Raw genomic sequence first — 5,716 nt, 5'->3', positions numbered from 1 at the left:
TGCAGAATCATCAGAGTTTTTGATTCTCAGACAGCAAGTGTCTGTTGCACACATACTAGCAGGAAATGTATGCATTTTTCAACCCATGTGCCACATTGTGAGACGGATGCTGTGTGGGACACATCCAATCTGTTCTCCATTGGAGTGGGTACATCTCATGTATTCCACCCAGAACTAGGACTCAGACACGGTAGAATCCTGCCAGCGTCTGCGGACGTGTAGCAACACGAGAGAACGCTCAATGTCAATTATAATTATCGTGGAGCCATAGGACGATCCACTGCTGGGTGGACGTGCCTGCTCACAACCTGTGGTCGTAATGCCTTTCACCTTCTTCTCTCCCTCTGGTATCACGGTTTTCTGAACCGAACTCAGGAGGAGGGACTGGCAGCTCCTCTGCCCCAAGTGCGTGAACGCATCATGGTTCCCAGGCTTACGACATTTGTTATCAGGGCGCTCGTGGAACCTGCCGTGGAGGGGGGACGCTTCCCTCCAGGCGGGAGGAACGATCAGGAATTAATCAGAATAGGCTAGCACCTGTGGTCTGGCTGCTGTGCGGATCTTTTTGAGGAGATGGGTTTCTCTCAAGATGTAGTGCGTACGATTCAGGAGTCACATGCTGCATCCACCACAGCGCTGTTCACATCAAGTGGTCAGTTTTCCAATGCTGCTGTACAGAAAGGCGTAGAGGCCACTTCATGTCCACTGGACGACATGCTGTCTTTCTGCAGCAGCCGAGGGACAGAAATCTGGTGTCCAGCACGACTATTGTATGCTGCAACCGTGTTTTTCTTTTTGTCTCAAAGTTGTCGTAGACAGAACAACCTTTAATCATCCTCTGACGGAGCATTTTGTCTCAGATTGATATAGTGGCTGTGGGCCTGTTGTGACACGGGAAACGCTCAGTGTCAATTATGCGCTTCTCTGAGCCCATGAGACGAACCACCGCTGGGGGGTGGATGCGTTTATCCACAGTCCATGGCCCAAAATGCTTCTGTACATGTTTTTTCTCCACCTCCTCTGATCTTACAGTTCTTGAACCGAGCTCAGGAGGAGGGATTGACAGCTCTCCTGGTGGCCCCGAGCGCATGGGTGCACCATGGGTCCCAGCCCTGAAACACCTGCTGTCGGGGTGCCCGTGGAAACTGCCGTAGAGGGAGGACGCTCTCCTTCCAGGCAGGAGGAGCGACCAGGAGTTACCCAGAAATAGGCCAGCACCTGTGGGTCTGGCTGTTGAACGAATCCACTTAGAGAGGATGGGTTGCCCACAGGATGTAGTGCGCACAATTCAGGTTTCTCGTGGTGCATCTACCACAGCGATGTACACATCAAAGCGGACAGCTTTTCAGTGCTGATGTACAGAGAAGGGTGTAGAGGCCTCCTCATGTTCTTTAGGTGGCATGCTGTCCTTTCTGCAGCAGCTGATGGACAGACATTTGCATCCAGCACGTTTAAAACGTATGCTGCAGCCATCTCTTCCTGACATGAAGGTTTCTGAGACAGAACAGGTTTTATCATCCTCTGATGAAACGTTTTCTAAAAGGGGTACAGAGACGCAGGCCTGTCTCACACCCACTTGTTTCCAGTGGGATTTAATACTGGTCCTGCAGGTCCTGATCAAAGCTTCATTTGAGCCTTTGGATCAGGTTCCACTTAAATTCTTGTCTCTTTAAACAGCCCTGCTGCTGGCTTTAACATCCGCTAAGAGAGTGAGTATTTTTATCTGCCCTCTCTGTCGCTCCGTCATGTCTCAGAATTCAGGCTGACGGCAGATCAGCTGATTTTAGATCAACCCAGCTTTTATGCCTAATACATCACAAGCTCTTTTAATCAAGAGCGATATCGTTGGAGGGGTCGTCCCCCCCCCCCTTCACACAGATCAGAAGAAGTAACGTCTTTTTATCTCCTCTGTCCTGTGCGGGCGTTGACAAGTTACATAGCGTGCACAGCTGCAATGCGTCAACATCTGTTTGTGCATTATAGACATGCACCTGCAGGTCGCCCGTTATCCACCCAGCGCTTGTCCCACTGGCTGTGTGAGGCCATTTCTGAAGACTACAGAGCATCAGATTTAGAGCCTCCCGTCAACCTCAGAGCACACTATCATGGGTATCGCTTTTTCGACTGCTTTGCATAATGGTATGTCAATGCGCCCAGCTCATTTATTCGCCTTTATTTAGGTGATGTGATGGCTCGTTCCATGACACATTCTGTCCTTAGTGTTTACAGAATGAATATTATTGTTTTCATGGAACTCCGTTTTACTCACATCTGTCTGCATGCATTACAGTGTGAGATGTTGTTATCAGTCACAAGTTGTGACTGGTATTTGGTTCTATTGTCACTAATCAGTTCATGACTATTGTTACCAATCAGTTCATCTGATTAATAATCAACTCTCTTGTTATTATTAATCTGTTCATACGGTTCAGCCGTAAAACGGTTGGTTCATGGCTCTTTTCAGCATTTTTCCCTCCCCGTTGAAGTTTTCCGGGGCGTTCATGTATTCAGAACGCATAGTTACACAACATGCGTCTGTGCATGGCACACATAATTACGCAATGCGTAATTACGCACATGGGAGCTGAGTGATTAGACTTTTTTGGGCAAGTTTCTGCTTCATACGGTGTTCGAATGGACCCAGTGAGGCGAGGACCACATCTGCTTCGCCCTTAACCCACTAAGCGAAAGCTCTTAAAGGGCGAAGCCTTTACGAAATAGAACGTTGGTTACGTACTGTAACCCCAGATTCTATGAGTATAGGCGTAGCCCTTTAAGCGTCGGGCCTCACTGGCTCCTGAATGGCTGAAGAAAAGTTATTTGAGAGCCGATTTCCCGCTCTTAACGTAATTTATACGGACCGGGTGGGGCCCACACAGCAGGTGGGCGTGGACTAAATTTTTTTCAGTGCTTATGCTGCGCATAACGGGATAAACCCACCAAGCGAAAGCTCTTAAAGGGCTACGCCTGTACTCATAGAATCTGGGGTTACAGTACGTAACCAACGTTTTAAATTCATTAATTTCACGGGTTTTTTTTACCGTCTTCTAAAGGCCCATGTGCGCATTTATCTATTAGCAAAATATCTCATGAACCACTGTAAGAACTTTAATGAAACTCTCAGAAAGTAACCATTGGATGCACATCTACAAATAATTCGCTTTTACAGTCAACCTGATTCAAGATGGCCACCACAGCCAACTGAGCTTAATAAACAGATTAAAATAACACAACTTTACACATATCGGCCTAAAACTTGGTTTGGAGTAACTGAAGCTTATTCTCAACACATTTTCTTAGTGTTAACAGTGTCTTTGTTTAAAAAAAGATAACTATTTGAAGTCAGCTGTCTGTTAGCAAAATATCTCATGAACTATGAGATTAATTTTCATGAAACTTTCAAGAAGTATTCACTTAATGTACATCTACAACTGATCAACTTTTTAAGTCGATCCAATTCAAGATGGCCATAAGATTAACCAACAAAAGTGTTAATTTGACACTTTTTAACTACATCTGTGACCTCAGCCCCGGCTTTGGATGGACCAATCCCAAACGATGGAAGACGTGCTGGTGTGATTGAGAAGGTCCTCAAATATTACCTCACTGCCTTGTGGGAAGACTACTGGAAGGAACTGTGGAAGAAACGTATTAAAACCCAGATGAGTCAGAAAAAACGGAGGATGCTGCAGGTACCCTTTATCCCCAACAGGAATATATTTATTTGAAGTCATTTCAAAGATAAAACGTGATAACAACAAGTGACCACAGGTTCTCGCTCTAGTCGGCAAGAAGATGTGCAGGTGAGAGTACCTCCAATAAAAGGAAGTGCAGGTCCAAGACGATGATGATGAGCTGTCATTCTTCATCACACACCAAACAGACGGCATGGATTCACCTGTTTGGTCCAACATCCAGATGTGCAGCTCTGCTGGACCGCAGCTTACCCACTAGAACATTGTTAAACTCCTATTTATTTTTCTCCCTATGAACACATTTTTTTTTACAACATAAAAATAAATCAGTGTCTATGATTAATAAATTCCTTAGTAAATATACAATATTTATTGAATCTTTCAAATAGACTAGTTTATATTCACTTTGTGTCCACTCTAAATCCAAGAAGAAGAAGAGGAGCAGCACTGGTACCGATGAGATAAGGCAAAGACCAGCAGGAGGCGCTGCACCATTGAGAAAGGACTGTGGGTTCAACCAGCTCCCCATCATGGAGTCAAGTCTGTGAAGCTTAATGCTCGGGTTTTGTTTTAAAGTACATTTTAGGACCTCCGTCCGGTAGTTAGTTTTTCTGGCACTTGAGTGTTTTCTATTAGCTTCTATATCTAGAGTCTGTACAAACCGCTCCTTGCATAGCAAATAAACACCCTGTCCCTCTCTGGCCTCAGTCCTCCATTAAAGCAGCAAAAGCAGAAGAAACAGCTTCTACATCAACTTCCCTGGAAGAAGAGGAGCTCTGGAGAACACGACAAACCATCCCCGTGTAAACTGGTCTGAAGGGCTCTCAAACCTGTAGAGAAATCACCTGAGCCTGGTCCAGTAAACAAACCATGCTGGGCTGAAACGACCTGCAGAAACATCAGAAAACATGGGAAAGACATCTTGACGTGTTAGGTGCACAAATCCTAATCGTGCACAGTGCACGTGTCAGTTTAGCAACGCAGGCTGTGGAAGGAACACTGCATCGTTCCTGGGATCTGCAGGTTTGGCACATTGAGGACAGTGAAGACGGAGACACACCCTCACCTGGCACAACTGGAACGGCCATCAACAACAAAAGCTAATCAAAAAGAAGAAGAACCGCTAACGAGCGCCGCATTGGCAGAATTAAAGTTGTGCAGAAACATCTCAAAGGAATTCCTCCTGACGTCACTTTGACTTATAAACTACTGATTTTTCCCACAACAAATTATCTGACACCAAAAAGAAAAGTCGTATGAAGAAGTATGAAGATCTCAGCCATCAACGTTTTCATCAAAGGTCCATTCAGAAACAACAAAAGCTGGAATGCAGAGATTTTGGAATGGTCCAGAGTTTGGTCGTGATACGTAGATGGTTGGCCTCGGCAGACGTCAGGTCAGCGGTTTGTGCCAAAGCTTTGTGTTCACCACAGTGCTGGGAGCTGCTGGGAGCTGCTGGTTTAGTGTCGATGTGCGTGTGTGTGAGATCCTCCCAATGGCTCAACGAATCGTCCCACACAGTCCAAGTGTTGGGCTCGGTCTGTTCACCTCCCCACAGGAGGTGCTGGAGGAGCTCCTCTCATCACAGCTGGGAACAGAACAAGAGACAAACTTTACTTTAGGTCAGCTCACGTCAGACCACAGGGAGGAAGAGTGAACATCATGTAGTCCAACTGTGAACATCATGTAGTCCAACTGTGAACATCATGTAGTCCAACTGTGAACATCATGTAGTCCAACCGTGAACATCATGTAGTCCAACTGTGAACATCATGTAGTCCATCTGTGAACATCATGTAGTCCAACTGTGAACATCATGTAGTCCATCTGTGAACATCATGTAGTCCAACTGTGAACATCATGTAGTCCAACTGTGAACATCATGTGGTCCAACTGTGAACATCATGCGGTCCAACTGTGAACATCATGTAGTCCAACTGTGAACATCATGTAGTCCAACTGTGAACATCATGTGGTCCAACTGTGAACATCATGCGGTCCAACTGTGAACATCATGCGGT

The sequence above is a fragment of the Nematolebias whitei genome, chromosome 16 (assembly GCF_014905685.2).
Source record: "Nematolebias whitei isolate Nwh7 chromosome 16, NemWhi1, whole genome shotgun sequence".
NCBI classification, from domain to species: Eukaryota; Metazoa; Chordata; class Actinopteri; order Cyprinodontiformes; family Rivulidae; genus Nematolebias; species Nematolebias whitei.
Note: the sequence above shows the minus strand (reverse complement) of the source record.